This window comes from Accipiter gentilis, chromosome 12 (assembly GCF_929443795.1).
Source record: "Accipiter gentilis chromosome 12, bAccGen1.1, whole genome shotgun sequence".
Classification (NCBI taxonomy): Eukaryota; Metazoa; Chordata; class Aves; order Accipitriformes; family Accipitridae; genus Astur; species Astur gentilis.
The window spans coordinates 28,492,438-28,509,838 of NC_064891.1; the positions used below are offsets into that span (position 1 = coordinate 28,492,438).

Sequence of the window (17,401 nt, forward strand, 5' to 3'; positions counted from 1 at the left end):
ACTGTCCTTGAAAGGGTCTGTTCTGCATTTCTGTACTTCAGGAATGTGTTTGCAGGTTGATTGCTTTCCCAAATGTCCTTACTGTGATACGGTGTTAGGTGCAAATAACCTTTTGATAAGAACTTGAGCAACGATATTTCATCGAAGCGTTATCAGACTCATGCAAATTGAGAGCAGGGATTTGGTCGGTTTATGTTGGTTGAATTTAACTTATCGCATATTCCCTGCCCAATGCTAATGGGGCATCTTACGCACCTTTCAGCATGCTCAGGAGGTGCTGTGTCCTGCCCGGTGCTGGTCCTTCCCTGGCTGCAGTGTCTGGGCTGTCGCATTGCTGCAGGCTGTGATTTTTTATTAAAGCCATGAGAAGTCTGAGAAAGGACTTGGCATCCATTTAGGTGCTTCTGCAGGGGCCTGATAATGCAGAAGGGCTCTCCGGGTGCTTTCTAACATCTGGCCTGCGATGTTCCAAGTGAAGAAAAATATGAAAACATTATTCTGTGCGTATGAGAGTACTGCACATTTGTAAAAAGACAATTAACATAGAAATGAGGGAGGCTTTTGATTCATCAAGTAGATTCAACAGACTGTGTCATTTCCTTGATTTTCATTTTAATTAGGATTAATCAGTTTTATCTTCTAAGGTCTTTACAGGGAATTTACACGAAACAGAAGACTTTGGTCAGTGGTGTGCCAGTGTAATAGCCCCTACTTGAAGAAATCCAGCTGTGGCACGTATAGCCAGGATTAGATTTGGCAGGACTCCGGGCTCCCTTCTTCTCTCACATTAAATGCCTTGCTGTTGCAGGGAACCCTCTGGGTCTTCCAATATCAGGGCCTGGGCTTCATGGAGCTGCCTGGTTGCTTGCTTCTAAAACTACTTGGGACCAGTATATTGCTTGGAAAAAAATCCTTGGGACGCCAGCATGAAATAATGGCTGCTTTCTGCTCCAAAGACAGACACAAAAAGTCTTGCTTAACCCCAGCAGCCGTTGGTCCCGACAGCTGGGAGCTAGAGCCGGTTGAGACAAAATGAAGCTGACCTTTTTCTCCTCAAACTCAATATATTTCACAGAAGCGTATGGGTTTGGATGGAGTTTCGGAGGTTCTGTTTGAAATGTTAGAAGCGGAAAATGAGGGAAGGGAGCCAGGTAGTTATATAGGAAGGAGAGCAGCATCCCAGTGGCCTCGTAGGGGAAGCGGCGAGGTTTAAGTGCGTGTTCTGCATGATACAGAGCAGAAGCATGACTCCAGCACGCCTTAGGTGAGTGTTGCTGTCCTAGTGTCAGGCAGTGTCTTCTTTTTCTTTTCCTTTTTTTTGTATCTTTTTTAAAGTCTCTTTCTCATCCCACTGAGAAAAAAAAAACAACTTTGAAAACTGTTACAAAACCAAATGAATCTTTCTGGTTTAGTTGCTAGATGTATTTATGAGTAGACAAATTTCATCTTGGAAATGAGCATCATTTGCAAACATGATGAGCATTTTATTATGATTGTTTTTCTGTACCTAAAATAGATGTCTTACTATGAAAACTTCCATATAATGTGTAGGTGAAAATTTAGCTTGCAGTTTCTTTCCTTAGTGGAAAGGATATGATTGTTCCAGAATATATGAAATGTAAATGTTTTCCTATTAATTATAGGAGAAGAAAATTTCATCTATGTGGGCCCTACAACACTAAGTATCAAGGGTAGGCTTTAAGCTTCTTGTACACTCAAATAACAGATTTGAAAGCCATTAGGCATATGAACAAGAAGAAAACGGAGACAGAAGGCAAAAAAATGCTGAAGGGAAAATCCTACTGAAAGCCCACAAAGTATTTTCAAGCTTACAGAAATGACCTGCTCCGTTCCTGTTACACAGAAGTGTTAAAATGAGAGCAGGCGACCCCTCTCCCCCAAATCATTCATCTGTTATGTCTGTGATGTATTTAGACTGAATCCTTTCCCAGATGCTGTGGATCTGTCGGTTCCAGGGGAAATTAATGGGATTTTACCATTTGCTTTGAGGAAAAGAGGACTGGACTTTCTCCTGCTGTCTTTGGCAGGAAGGAGCAAGGAGCTTTCCTGTCTGCTTTCTTTAAATATTGCGTCTTTTTTAAGCCTTTTTGCCAGATAGCCTAATTTGTGTTACTGCAATATACCATGTTGGAAAATTACAGAGGTTAATGTACAGCCCTGTGATACACAACCATAATGGTAGACTCTAATGTTTTTTAAATGGTAAACCAAAGACATTCATAATACGAGTTGCAGTGAATTGCCTGCAATTCTTGCCAGAGATTAGTTTAGCATTGCTTTTAATATTTTATGCACTGAAGTTGTTTGCAAAGACTAAAAGCTTCACTCACTTTGCACACTCGTGCTTTGCTCTTTGCCTGTTCATAGCACAACAGAAGCACTCTCTTGCTGATGAATTGTATGGCAGGATGTTTTATTAAATTCCAGTTATACTGCCTTGGAAAGATTTTTTCTAGTAATCAATGAAAACTGTATCAGATTTATGGTGTCATAACTGGGCCGGGTAGTTAGAAATCTAACCTTTTGTAATATCACTGGTTGCATATTAATATTTTTAAATATCTAAACCACATATGAATGACATAAGAGGTTTTGATTTTAAATGTTACTGTAGAGATTTGACCGTACATAATCCCATTAAAATAGAAGAGTACAAGATAAAACGATCCATTTGCAATTATAATTGTGCATATTGAGATTGACCATTCCTTAAAAAATTAGAAGTGCAAGGTGGAAAAGGGCACTTGAGCAATCACTCTTTGTTGAAAGCATTGATGGAAGAATAAAAAAATTGAGGGGAATCGATTTGTCAGTAATGTGCACAAAAAAGTATGGGAAGCATTTCTTTGGAAGGTGAAGGGAAGGTAACTCTTTTGCTGTCATAGTTAGCTTTGCCTGGAGAGCCACCACAAAAATACATGATCAAACACAGAACAGCAAGTAACGCTATGAACTACTTCATCTGCTCTTGACGCTTGATAAAGAAAGTGTATTAGTTGATCAACTTAGTACTGGAGAGTCGGCATGGACTCATGAGTGCTCCACAGAGGAGGTGGCTTTTGTTCTAGCTCCACTGGTGGCCTGCTGTTTGACCTTGAGCAACTATTTTTTGTCTCCATGCCTTCCTTTCTGCTATTCCTTGATTGCTTTGTCTTCTTGGAGGATGAGCTCTTTGGGAGAGAGATTTCTTTGCATTGTGTTCTGTGAACAATGAAGTCTGAGCCTAGCTGAAGCCTCTAGGGGCATCTCTAACACAAATTATAATTGTTAGCTTTAATCACTTTCATCAAAAGAGCTTGGTAATGGAGGATGGCAATGTGTGGGATTTGGAGAGATCTGTAGGGTGCGTGTTAATTAAGTCACCATAGGTGAAAGTTACTGATTTGGCTTCACAGGGCTGATGCAGAGACACTAAAGCCCAGGAGCGATGCTGTGCTGCTCCATATGGGTTTTCATCTCCAGAAGCTCGACACTGGGTGCTCAATCCTCTGCTTAAACAGAGCCAGAAATGAGGTGCTTGGTACATTTTAGCAAACAAGGTTTTTTCCCAAGCCTCCTACTGGTTGCCTAAACCTTTGTGTGTTTTTTTTGTGGGTCCCTCTGCTGTGAGCATTAATGACTGAAGTCAGACTGCTTGGCTTTTTGCAGTGAAGACAGCTGGTTGAGGGTGAGCCATCCTGTCTTGATGGATTCTCCTCCCAGCCTTTGCTGTTGCCGAACAGAAAGTGTTTATCGTTGCTCTCCCAAATAGCAGCTTCTGTTTTGGCATGGAGGTGCAGCAGCATGCCGGTTTGCAGATTGATTGCCCTTCTTCTGGCGTCTAGTGATGCAGAGCAGTATGCCCTTGTCCTATTTGGGTGGATGCATTACTCACCATAGCAGAGGATTTAGCAATATTTAGTCGTATGAATGCCAGCAGTCATGTGCAGTCATGTTAGTAGGAGTGGGCTGTGTTGAAGTATCTACGTTACCCATTTAGCAGTAATTTCTGCAGGTAGAGCTTCAGGGTAACAGGGGATGGAGCAAGGGAGAGAAGGTAGTTTTCCCTCTGCATTAGCATTGTAAGTGAAAGCACTTGCCAAATTGTCCAGGCAGAGTAAACCGGGGAAGAACTGTGTAAGAAACAACAAATGGTTTCTGAGAAGAAGTACTGTAGGTTTTAGACAGGAGCAGGTTAGTTGAGTGGTGTGGAAAGCAGTAAAAGAAAATAAAAACGAGCTTCCCTTGCATGTGGAGCAGGTGCTGTGCTGCTGTATTAATAGGAGTCAGAGATAAAGCAATGTCTCTTTCTTTAGTGTGTTTATTCTATCTTTTAGGGCTAACGCCAAATCCCTGTAGTTCCTGCAGTGCACCCACTGCCAGTGAGCACCGATTCTCTAGCAAGTATTTTGCAAGATCTTTGCTGTGCAGGAATCTCTGTATTGTTCCCTTCTTATTTTAATAAGAACAAGAATTCCCCAAACTACATTTGAAATCTGCATAGAAGTAGCATATGGCAGAGGCCAACTCAAGGTTATACATTTGGCATTTGGGGAGGGAAGGCAAGAAAGATTTACCAGTCAGTACACTCACATTATGATAAAATAAAGGTGAGCTGGGAGGAGAGCATGTGCTGAATCCTAAAAAGACACAGAAGAGCCATAAACCACTGTATGTTGTGCTATCTCTAGCCCTTTATGCTCTAAGCAGAAGTGAAATCTGGGGTATCATAAATGAAACGAAGTTCTTGTTTTAATTTCATTTAAAAAGCCGTTGGAAGGTAATGGGGTAACAAACATTAACTTCTTCAGACTAGGCAATCCACCATTTCTCTGCTCTATACTGCTACCATCAAATCAGAGTTATTCTCCAAAAGCTTCTTGGAACAAGATGGACGTTTTGCTATAAAGCACAAGCGGAGTAGTCTAAACAAATGGCATTTTTCCTAGAAATAAAGTGTATGGATGCCCTCATGAGGTGTTGCCTGGTTTACTCTACACTTGTAAAAGCATTTTTTCCTTCTGAAACTGTATATATTTGATCAAAATCCAAGGCTGAAAACAGCTAACATCTGGAGACTTTTTCCTTTGTACAATGAGAAATGATAGCTGGTCATACTCTGAGTTTGCCTGTAAATTTCTTAGATGGTCCAAAACCTGTTTACTGCTTACAGAGGCAATTTTGCTGACAGGCGACCTGGAATAGGTCTCTTTTTCTTCTAGAGTATCCATACTTGCCTGTTACAGAGAAATCACTCAAAAAGAAGCGTGCATGCGGGACTCAAGCCTTGTTTTCAGTTTTAATTTACTTGTCTGACTTCCAGGGTTACTGAATGCAAGTGATTATTCCTTTAATAAGATTAATTATGCATTGCGGACCAATGCCTCAGCCTCCTTCTTTTCATGCTCGCAGGGGAGTACCTGCCAAGGAGTGCATAGAACTGGGGTGAAACTTTCCTTTTTTGGCATCAAAGATTAAAATGGGACTGTTCTGGATCAGCTGAGCTGTGAAACCGTAGCCCTAGCACCACTTTTTTGGTCTGCAAAGTTTTTAAGGTACAGGATGGTCCAGAGTGTGGGACCACAGCAGCAGGGGGAAAGCTACGCTGCAGTCCCTCTTGGGAAAGGCTTAGGGACCCACCACTGCAGCTGGAGCAACTGGCCCCAGTTTAATGCTGCATGCTATTTTAATCAGGCTTTGTAGTTTTTTGTTTTAATAAACTTCTTCCAAATGAAATGACCTGTGTTCTCTGCTACAGATTGCGGAAAATGAGCTGGGCTTGTGGTTAATGTTGGAAGCAAAACTTAGGCAAGAGGACTCATTGCTATTTCCCTTGTGTGGGTTTTTTATTTTGTTTTCTAATTGTTTAATTGGGGTGGGATGTGGTCCCAGGGTCCCGTGCCATCCAGCTTAACTCTGACAAAACTGATTCACACTGAAGTTTCATCTGTAGCAATCCCAAATGTGAGGAGCAATTTTTCATGTGTAATTAATCCTAATAAAACCAACACTTCCAGGAGGCTGACCTGGATCCATGCATTTCATGCTTTTGTCAATTAATGTTACATTTAGCATCTAACACTATAGTTAGAAGAAAATACTGAAGGTGTAAGGGGACAGAGGAAATTTAAGAAGTAACTGCTGTGGAACAGGAATTAACATCCTTCCAATCATAATTTATTTTACGTTCTTTTCACACTAAATGTTTCTGTATTATTCTTGTGCTGCAACCTCTAAAAATCTCTGCTAAATTCTCTAGTATAACAATAGTTTATCCAGATCACATTGGAGTCTGTTGTGGTGAAGAGATACTCTTATACCTACACGTGTGTTTGATAACTACTTGTATCTCTAAGGGTTTTTTTTGTTATAATTGGCAGTGATAGCTTCCACTGATTTTTCATCCAACCATTGTTGGTTATGTGCTTGTACTGTCTTCCCATGCAGAGAAGTGCTTCATAGAGATTAAAAAAAATCTTAGTCTTTTAAAAATCAGATCTGTTTGACTGGGAGGTTCCCGAGGCCCGGGAGCCCCCCGGGGAAGAGCGGAGGGACCCGTCCGGAGCCGGCGGCTCTCGCAGAGAGGCTGAGGCGGCGTGGGCCTTGCCAGGGGCAACCGCGGGAGATTTGGAGGGCCCTGAGGCGCGCGGCGGACGGGCAGGCAGGGCGCAGCCCCCCTCTTCCCCTTCCCGGCTCGGGAAGGCTGCTCAAGGGGACAGAGGGCCCCATATGCAGACCTGACCCATCCCGCAGGGAAGTCTGCTGCCTCCCTGGGGCCCGGGTAAGAGACATTACCAGGGAACTCCCTGGTTTGGTTCGGCCCTCTGATTGTTACCCGCTGTTGGTTGTGCAGGTTGGCAGCGATGAGGTCGCAGGGAGAAGTCCAAAAACAATCAAAAGGGACTTCAGGGCACTGGGGTGATTAGTGGAAGGATCGGGAGCACAGGTAGTGTTTCCCTCAGTCCCTTCAGTGGCAAGGAAATACACTGAAAGGAACAGGAAAACACACTTCATTAATAAATGGCTCAGAGGCTGGTGCACTGAGTGGAATTTGGGTGTTTTTGATCACAGGGAGGTTTACACAGCACCAGGCCTGCTAGGGACAGATGGAGTCCAGGTATCTCAAAGGGGTAAAAGAATCCTCACTCGTGAGATGGCGGGGCTCATAGAGAGGGCTTTAAACTAGGCTTGAAGGGGGTAAGGGATAAAACGAGGCTCACCAGAGATGAGCCTGGGGGCAGCATGCCAATGTTAGGGGTGGATTCCGTAACCCAGCTCAAGTGCATCTATGCCAACACATGCAGCATGGGCAACAAACAGCAGGAGCTGGAAGCCGTTGTGCAGCAGGATAGATATGACTTAGTCGCCATCACAGAAACATGGTGGGATGACTCCCATGACTGGAGTGCTGCAATGGATGGCTACAAGCTCTTCAGAAGGGACAGGCAAGGAAGGAGAGGTGGTGGGGTGGGTCTCTATGTTAGGGAGTGTTTCAATTGTACAGAGCTCCACGATTGTTATGACAAGGTTGAGTGTTTATGGATAAGGATGAGAGGGAGGACCAACAAGGCAGATATTGTGCTGGGAGTCTGTTATAAGCCACCCGACCAGGTTGAAGAGACAGATGAAACATTCTACAAGCTGCTGACAGTAGTCTCACAATCATGTGTCCTTGTTCCTGTGGGGGACTTCAACTTTCCGGACATCTGCTGGAAATACAACACGGCAGGTTCCTGGGGTGTGTGGAAGATAAATTCCTGACACAGCTGGTAGGTGAGCCTACGAGAGGAAGAGCCTCGCAAGACCTGCTGTTTACAAACAGGGAAGGACTGGTGGGAGGTGTGATGGTCGAAGGCTGTCTTGGGCTTAGCGACCATGAAATGATAGAATTTTCAATTCTTGGTGAGGCAAGGAAGGTGGTCAGCAAAACCACCACTATGGACTTCTGGAGGGCAAACTTTGGCCTCTTTGAGGCACTGGTTGAGAGAGTCCCTTGGGAGATGGTCTTGAAGGGCAAAGGGGTCCAGGAGGGATGGACATTCTTTAAGAAAGAAATCTTAATGGCTCAAGACCAGGCTATTCCCATGCGCCGCAAGATGAACCACCGAGGAAAACAACCAGCCTGGCTGAACGGGGAGCTTTTGCTAGGAGTCAAGAAAAAAAGGAGAGTTTATCATCTCTGAAAGAAAGGGTGGGCAACTTGGGAGGAGTACAGGGATCTTGTTAGATCATACAGAGATGAAATTAGAAAGGCAAAAGCTCAGCCAGAACTAAATCTGGCCACTATTGTAAGGGAAAACAAAAAATGTTTTTACAAATATGTTAACAGTAGAAAGAATCCCAAGGAGAATATCTATCCTTTAATGGATACAGAATGGAATGTACCAACTAGAGATAAGGAAAAGGCCTTTTTTGCCTCAGTCTCTAATAGGGAGACCAGTTATCCTCAGGGTACTCCACCCCCTGAGCTGGAAGGTAAGGATGAAGAGCAAAACATACCTCCCTTAATCCAGGAGGAAATAGTTAGGGACCTGCTACACCCTCTGGACACTCACAAATCTATGGGACCCGATGGGATCCATCCAAGAGTACTGAGGGAACTGGCAGAGGTCCTTGCCAAGCCACTCTCTGTCAGCTATCAGCGATCCTGGTCTATGCGGCAGGTCCCAGATGACTGGAGGCTTGCCAGTGTGACTCCCATTTACAAGAAGGGTCAGAGGGAGGATCCGGGGAACTACAGGCCTGTCAGCCTGACCTCCGTACCGGGGAAGATTATGGAACGGTTTGTCTTGAGAGCGTTCACATGGCAAGTCCAGGATAAGCAGGGGATCAGGCCCAGTCAGCATGGGTTTATGAAAGGCAGATTCTGCTTGACCAGCCTGATCTCCTTCTGTGACCAGCTGACCCGCCTAGTGGACGAGGGAAAGGCTGTGGATGTTGTCTACCTGGACTTCAGCAAGGCCTTTGATGCTGTCTCTCATGGCATACTCCTTGAGAAGCTGGTGTCTTCCAGCTTCTGGACAAGTGTACTCTTCACTGGGTGAAAAACTGGCTGGCTGGCTGAGCCCAGAGAGTTGTGGTGAATGGGGTGAAATCCAGTTGCCGGCGGCTCACAAGTGGTATTCCCCAGGGCCTGGTGTTGGGCCCCGTTCTGTTTAACATCTTTATCAATGATTTGGATGAGGGGATTGAGTGCACCCTCAGCAAGTTTGCAGATGACACCAAGTTGGGAGGCAGGGTTGATCTGCTTGAGGGTAGAGAGGCTCTACAGAGGGATCTGGACAGGCTGGATTGATGGGCTGAGGTCAATTGGATGAAGTTTAACAAGGCCAAATGCTGGGTCCCGCACTTGGGTCACAGCAACCCGATGTAGCGCTGTAGGCTTGGGGAAGAGTGGCTGGAAAGCTGCCCGGCAGAGAAAGACCTGGGGGTGCTGGTTGGCAGCCAGCTGAATATGAGCCAGCAGTGTGCCCAGGTGGCCAAGAAGGCCAATGGCATCCAGGCCTGTATCAGAAATAGTGTGGCCAGCAGGAGCAGGGAGGTGGTTGTTCCCCTGTACTGGGCACTGGTGAGGCCGCACCTCGAGTCCTGTGTTCAGTTTTGGGCCTCCCACTACAGGAAAGACATTGAGGTGCTGGAGCGTGTCCAGAGAAGGGCAACCAAGCTGGTGAGGGGCCTGGAGCACAAGTCTTATGAGGAGCAGCTGAACGAACTGGGGCTCTTTAGAAAAGAGGAGGCTGAGGGGAGACCTTATGGCTCTCTACAACTACCTGAAGTGGGGGGGCTTGTAGTGAGGTGGGTGTTGGTCTCTTCTGTCAGGTGGCTGGAGATAGGACGAGAGGAAATGGCCTCAAGTTGTGGCAAGGGAGATTTAGGTTAGATATTAGGAAAAATTTCTTTACGGAGGGGGTTGTCAGACATTGGAATAGGCTGCCTGGGGAAGTGGTTGAGTCACCATCCCTGGAGGTATTAAAAAAGTGAGTAGATGGGGTACTTCAGAACATGGTTTAGTGGGCATGGTTGACAGTTGGACTCGATGATCTTGAAGGTCTTTTCCAACCTAAATGATTCTATGATTCTATGACCAAACCAAGTTGTTCATTGCTGTATTCTCTGGTGCATGAGTAGCAGAAAGTTCATGAGTGCGTAAGTCCTCAGAGGCAAGTATAAATGTTTTTTAATTTCTTTCTTTTTCTCTTTGTTTCCAGAAATGCTGGATTCAGTACCCTGCAAAAAATAGCGTGTGGATTTTTAGCACCTGAAGAACAAGAAAAGGTAAATCACTGGACCATATATTATAGCCTCATTTGTTAGCTGTGCTAAAATACTAAACTGCTTGACCTGATCACATTGTATGAGCCTACAGCACCGTTTTTGCATATGGGGTTTGTGTATTTTCAGTTATGCAGGCATGGTTGTTTATTGAGAATATTCCTTCATGGAAAGGGAGCAGGGGAACAAAGGCAGCAGAGCATGAAAATGCTGAAGCAAAATGGTAAGAAATAGTGCACTGTGAATTCCTTCAGTGCATCTATAAGTGAAAAAGGTAAAAGGGGGGGAACAGTCGAGGTTTATATGTGCCAACAGAAGAGGTTGTGGAGTTCCCTGTATTTCCAAGACTGCCTAGCACAGCCTCGCAGCACGGCGGGCAAGTATTGAAGGAGGCTCAGTGTTCATCAGTGTTACAGCAGCCTCCTCATGTTTTGGTGACCGAGTAACTTGTGGGGTGGTGCACCCTGCTCCAGAGGTCATGAGCTCCTCTGCTGCCTGCGAGCCTGCGTCTTGCAATCGAGTCTCTTGAACCTCTTGGGTCATGACATTTTGCTTGGGCAACGCAGCACGACAGGGCTGTGGCTCAGTCGCTGGTGTTAAACAAAATGCCGTTCATCAAACTTTCATGAGCCACTTTGCCAGGGGCTGCATCTTGAAAGACTAGTCTCCAAAAAGCAGTGAGGAAAGCTGTGCTGCTCCGTACTGCTGCCATCTCCTGTACTTTCTTCCACCTTCTTTCTGAGGCTGAGAGGCAAGCACCCCTGCGGGACCTTGTGTGGTTTTGCACTTTGCTCCTTTCTGGAGACAAGTAATGTGGAAGTTGGGCAAGGAGGGCATGGCCATGTTGAAGAGTGGTGGTCCTGCTTGAGCTGGTAAATCCTTCCAGCTGTACGGTGATGCAGAGGAGGGATCACGACCCCATGTCTGCCTTAAAGCCTGTGCATGGCTTCATTATTACTGTGGATGACCTAGAGGAATCTACATTAGCTGAGCCTTTCAGTTAGTTTTTGTAGTATTTAATATATTAACTTCAAAGGTAGAAGAGATGTATGTAGATGCCCCAGTATGGAGAGAAAAGGAAATACGTGAAAGTCTGTACATTTGAGTATAGCGAAGCAAACATAGTGAGATTTAAAAATACAGATGTGAAGAGATACAGGTAGGAGTTGTTGCAGGGTTCAGGAAAGCTTCTGTATGAACATGTAACATGTTCTTATGAGACACTTAATTTCATTACTTGGGTTCGAAAAATGCATATGAGTGACATCTTGTGTTCACTACATCTGCAGTGCCATACTGTCAATAATTAGCACGTGCATTTTAGAGGCAGTATGTAAGCCAACAAATCATAGGGTGGACCAATGCTGTCTTCTTCCTTTATCAGCAGTACAATTTGCTGGAAGCGGAAGCCCATCTTCCCACCCTACAAATGGAAGTGCCATCTCAGTTCTCAGGAAGGATGTTGAAACACACTGAAAGGGCTGAAATTTGCAACTGGCTTTGATTCTTATGTATTTTGTTGTGGTGGACACTGCATGCATCAATTTAATGCAAAATTATGACAGGAGAGGAAAAATAGCAGACAGAAGCTCTAGGAGTGAATAAATGCTTGATCAAAATGCATTAAGCTTTTCAAGAACTACAGTCTCCTGTAGTTTGGGCGCACAGGGTTTTGAATTACCTTCCATGTGCTAACGAATGGCATTCATTTTGTTGAATACTTCCATTAGGATTTACGGTGTCATTTAAAACTCTGTAAAGCCTGGTGTCACCATCAGCAGCTCATTTCTCTGCCCTGGGACTGTCATGTTCGGGCATTTAACATGTATGGGAGATGTAGGGTAACTTTACTGGGGACTCAAACAATTCATTGATTATAGTCTAAGTTGGTTTATCCATGTCAAAATGAAAGACTGAAAAATCCAATTTATTTTAAATAATAATTTTCCCAAGGGAATAGTGGAAAGGTGTTTTATACCTTTCTCCCCCTCACCATCCTGCAGTAAGATTACAGCAAGATGCAATGCGTTGGCAAAGGGAAAGACTGTGCTGCACTGTTGAGTTTCCCTGATATTTCACTGCTCTTTTATAAGAAGGTGAAATATTAGTCTAAGTTATCTGTGCAATTTAAAATTATCTCAATGAATCCAATTGTTCATGTTTATTGATGCTTTTAGTACAGTTGTAAAGCGATTTTTTAAAAAACCCAGTATTTCTGTTTGCCAGTAAGAAACTAAAAACACCCCCAGATTCATCATGGCTAAGTGCTTTCCAAGGACTTAGTACAAAACTACCTGTGCTTTAATGCAATGTGGCTCAAACAGGGGAATTATTCCCACTGGGTTTCTTAAAAGCTATAGACATTGTTTTAAAGTTTAAGCATAAGCAATATTGTAAGTAGATAAGGGTATGTATGTAGCAAAGAAATGGCCACTCACATTGTTATATTTGATTAATGTGTCATTTTTATCAGCTTCTCCTGTTCTCTGAGGTCGGGTGGTTGCACGCAATTTTGTTTTAGCCCCTGAAAGGGATCCCACAGAATCATTTAGCTCTGTTGACTGTATAAGCAGGGCAACCACGAGCTCTATAATCCCTCCAGACCTCAGCAGCGTCTTTTCATTTGGTACCGCTTGGCACTAGGTTGCAATGGCTGGGCTAGGGACATATCAGACATATTTCATTGTACTGAAGAGATGCTAGCTGCTCTGTGGCACAGAGGCTTTGCCCCATCTTATGGGAGAGGCTGACCTTGATGGGGGTGCTCACCCCCATGAAATGGGGGCTTTTTGCAGGTGGAGTGGATTTCATGCTGTGCTGCTGTTAGCATCAGTGAGCAGGGTCCAAAGCTTCAGAAATTGATATTGTGCTTTTATTCCCTGTGTGGCCAGGCCAAAGTAAGAGATCCCAAGGCTCAAGGGCACAAGAAGCACTTTCTTCTTTTGTTCTCGGTGCCTTTTTTTTTTTTTTTTTTTCTTTTTAACCGGCTGGCCATGACATTAAGATTTCTAATTAATTTAGAAACCACAGGCAGTTGAAGAGAGTGAGCAATGTAATAACTGGGCCATGGGGCAGAGTAAAAGCACATCAATTATTCAGGCAGTCGCTGCTGCTTATTCCCTTCCCGGAGCTGGGCTGGCTGTCAGTGTGTGTCAGTGATGCCGCTAATGCCCTTCAGAATTTACATGCATAAACAGTGGCCTTTTAAAATCTGCATGAGGATAACTTCAGCATTTCCAACGATAGCTGCCAGCAGCGTGCTCTGTCTGGGAAGCGCCGGGGGCTCCGACCAGTATTTTGGGTGCCTAGTTCAAACCCAGGATCTTGGTAGGCACGTCCACCAGAAGCCCCTGCTGCGGAGAGTTGCTCTTCAAAGAAGTTGAGGGGCAGTCCGAACCATGGGAAGAAAGAAAAAGTCCTGCTTTGAAATGCAGATGGTGTCCGAGAGTGTTCTCTCTGGACGAGTGAAGACCAACATCTCTTACAATGCATCACCCACTCCCGCTATTTCCGTGATGTCCCCGAAGTGCACAGTGCAAGGATGCCATGGATGCCGCTGGGACTGGACCCACTGCAGTGGCCCTACAGGGATGCAGGGCAGGAAGCATCCTCCTCCTCCTTGCTGCTGTGGCTATTTCACATCCTACGCTTTGGCTTAGCAGTGGGAAAGTTTGAAAACGAGGCATATTTTCTCACAGTAAAGAACTAGATTCATGGGACTGCAGTGATCTTCTTAACATGGGTGCACTGCAAAGTCTCGTGTTAGGGATGCCACAGTGAGCAACACTGATTTCTGCATTGAACCAGCAAGGGGCCTGAAAATTGGGGAATCTGTTGGATTTTTCTGCTGTGGACTACAAGTGGAGCACGAAGCCTTATTTTCCTGGCTGGCCAGCATGGTTATCCCTGCTGCTGGAGGCAGCCACCTTGCTTTTTAAAAAGTGAACTAATTTGTGAAGGCGACGAAATAAAATGAGCCTTGCTAATTGTGTTGTGCTGGTGAAATGACCAGCTTTGGTTCGGAAAACGCTGGCTGTAATTAACAGTGAAAGGCTTTCTTCTCTGATCTGTGTAGCCATTTATGAATCACTTCTCCCCACGGAAACTTTTAAATCTGTCTCACTGGGGAGCCTGAGGAGGAACAGGTAAAATGGATTTGCTTTAATAGCTGTGGTTGTAACTTAAACACTTGAAAAGATATTAAGCATTTTTCTCCATTAGCATTTCATGTTGATCCTGATGATATACCAGCCGAGGCTAAGGCAGGATCAGCGTTCATTAAATGGAAGAAACTAAACGCTGTAGACAAATGCTTTGGCTAAATGGGGCCTTCATTGCACTGAGAACAAGAATGCAATTAGCTGAAATGTTTGTTTACAAAATCTAATTCCTGGGGAGTATCTTCTCAGATTGCTGCCTACATCTCTTGGGCTGGTTTTGTTGCCACAGCTTGCAGATTGACGAATTTTGCAAAGCTTGGTTGTAGCACGTATATAACGGACGGGTCAAACTTTGCATGGTAAACCTGAATCCAGCTGAAGAGCAGTGGCTAAGCTGCAGATGTGCCAGAGTTTATTTGTGCATACCTTCCATCTATTCTACAGTTTACCATTAGGTGCAATTAATAATAATGATTAGATGTTCCAGATATTAAATGGTGTAGGCTGAAGAGAATCTGGAGGTTGTGCAGCGCTGAGTGTTGTTATTGCTATCCTCCTGTTCCCCAACTGGAGCCTAAACCAGGGAAATCACAAAGGGATTCCAGCTGTGTGAGGATGCATCTCTCCCAGGGTACCTGCATGAAGACCCTTGTCCTACTGGTTGGTTGAGAAATGCGGACACCCTCAGAAGGTGATTTCACCCATCTGTGATACGAGTTTGGAAATGCTGCTTCTCCTCAGGCTACAGAAGGAGCCAAGGGGAAACATAACTGCTGCAATCCAGATATTAGGGTGGTGGTTGTTTTTTCTGGGTTTTTTTTTTTGGTTTTTTTTTTCAGTTGGGTGGGTTTTGGGTGCGTGTGGGTTTAGGGTTTTTTTTTGTTAAATTAAGGCCACTAACATGGTTGAAGAGTTATATTTAGGAGAAGCAGGAGGCAGGGAAAAACTCTTGTAGGGAAATGTAAACATGGCTTGTGGGAGCTGGATGAGAAAACTGATCTTGACAAGAAGAAAATGGCTCACGCCGCTTTTAATATTGGCTGTGCATGAAGGGTGGGAGCTTGGGCACTTCATTCTGTGCCTTCGCACAGGTGATGAAGTGCTGATGGTGGGGTTCGATTTTGTCACTGCGTAGGGTTTGTGGAGTGTGAAGGATCAGACGTTTCGAGCGTCTGTTGATACCAACAAAATGGCACGTATTAATTTTAAAGTGTGTAATAAAACATTGCTTTGCACGCTAGGATATGGTGTGGCAGTATTTATTAGCTCATTTTCTTCTTACTCTGTGCGGTGGCTCTACTTTCTTGCAGTTATTTCTTGTGGCTTCCTTGCAAATAAATAGAGTGTCTGGATTTACCCATCAGGTGACATTGGGCAAGTAAGCATTTCCTGGACACATTTGCCTCATGTGTCTGGTGGCAAACATTAAACAGTTACCAGAATAATACAATTTCCTCCCCATTTGCTGAATACAGGATATTAATGGAATAGTCAGTATAATCTGTTAGGCGATGGCTTATAGTCATGTTAAATGACGGGGAACAAACTAATGAAGACCATCCTATTGATGGATAAGGGTTACAATTCACCAACCCCACAGTAATTGAAATAAGAAAAAAGCTGCTTTTGCCTAATCCATAGAGCGGTAGGCGACGCTCGTGTATGTCCATGCGTGCTGTACTGAGTAGGGCTGCAAAATCAGGGGGCGAGCTCCGGACCTCTGTGGGAGGTTGGGATAGGATGGGACTGCTGCAGTGGCTCCTTACCTGGTTGCAAGAGGTAAAGTCTCAAAGTCTTTCAGATGTCTTAGCCATGACTCGTTAATGAGCTCATTGCAGTGTTGTGGATCTTGCTGCCGCCTCCTGTGCAAGTGATGCTCCCCGGCAGCGCTTCTCTTCCTTCAGGCAGTGAAAGGGATTTGCAGGAGTTGATGCAGGGGCTTGCTCCTTGAGAGGGGCTGCTCAGGGGGTCCTTGGGATTGATGCTAATATGGCATTTCAGACACCACTTTTTCAATGTCAGCACTGGAAATGACAAATACTTAATTTGAGAGAAGTGTGCCTGATATTACATGCTTATATATGCCTGATTGTCTATTCTCAAGACAGTACATGGGCCTATCTCCTATGAAAGCTAATTGCACTATTAGAAGATCCTGCTAACTTAAGATACATTTATTTGTGTCTTAAGAGGATTTTTTGCTGGGGTGAAAGAAATCCTGAACAGTGCCAAATTTTATTGGAAGTGTATTGTTCTTCCCTGTCCCTTCCTCTCTCCCCATGTCGAAATTGTTCTGGAAATTGAAAATATTTCATGAGATTGAGGCACACCAATGTAATTGAAGGCAGGCAGCACTTAACTGAACTGTAGGGGAATTCATCGTGCAGATGGCTTGAGGCTGATTTTTTTTCCTGTGGGATAGTCAGTAGGAAGCAGCATTGCCGACAGGGCTGTCCGTATACATTAAAGGTATGGAAAACCCAGGGGAATGGAAAGCACCGTGGCCAAGGTATCTCCCTTTGACCCTGCTTTGTCGTGACTTTAGCAGCCACCCCAGGTGCTATCAAGGCTTTGGGGCAGATTGAGGGCTTTATTGCCTGGGTCTGCCTTGGGGTGGAGGAGATGACCTGGGGCCAGGGTGACTGCATCTACCCCTTCCCCAGCACCCCTCTCTTCTTGGCATCCCGTGGTGCAGATCATCTTCATCTCCTCTGCACTTCCACAGACAGTTACACTGCTATTAGGAGCTGGGCCTTGAGGTTTCATACCAGCATGATTTGAATTAAGTCTAATTTAGACAAAAGTTTTCAGAGCTCTCTCCCCTCCCTCCCATGCAAAATAAATTGGAGAGTTTAAATGTACTGTGTCTGGCTTGGAGGCATTTCCCTGTGGTTTATTGCTTTCCTTTTATTGATGGGCTGTGTTTGCTCTCACACAAACTGATTAATTTGAACTTGATGATTTGTTTC

At 44.6% G+C, this 17,401-nt stretch overlaps 1 protein-coding gene across 13 annotated transcripts in view; it reads left to right on the forward strand.

Moving 5' to 3' along the window:
• The window catches only part of ADGRL3 (adhesion G protein-coupled receptor L3), a 525,365-nt gene that overhangs the window by 85,057 nt on the left and 422,907 nt on the right, over positions 1-17,401 (forward strand). For all 13 annotated transcript variants that reach the window (XM_049815198.1, XM_049815210.1, XM_049815213.1 and 10 more), the window contains exon 2: positions 10,209-10,275. The gene's annotated coding sequence lies outside the window, so the exon portion shown is untranslated. The remainder of the gene's footprint in view (positions 1-10,208; positions 10,276-17,401) is intronic.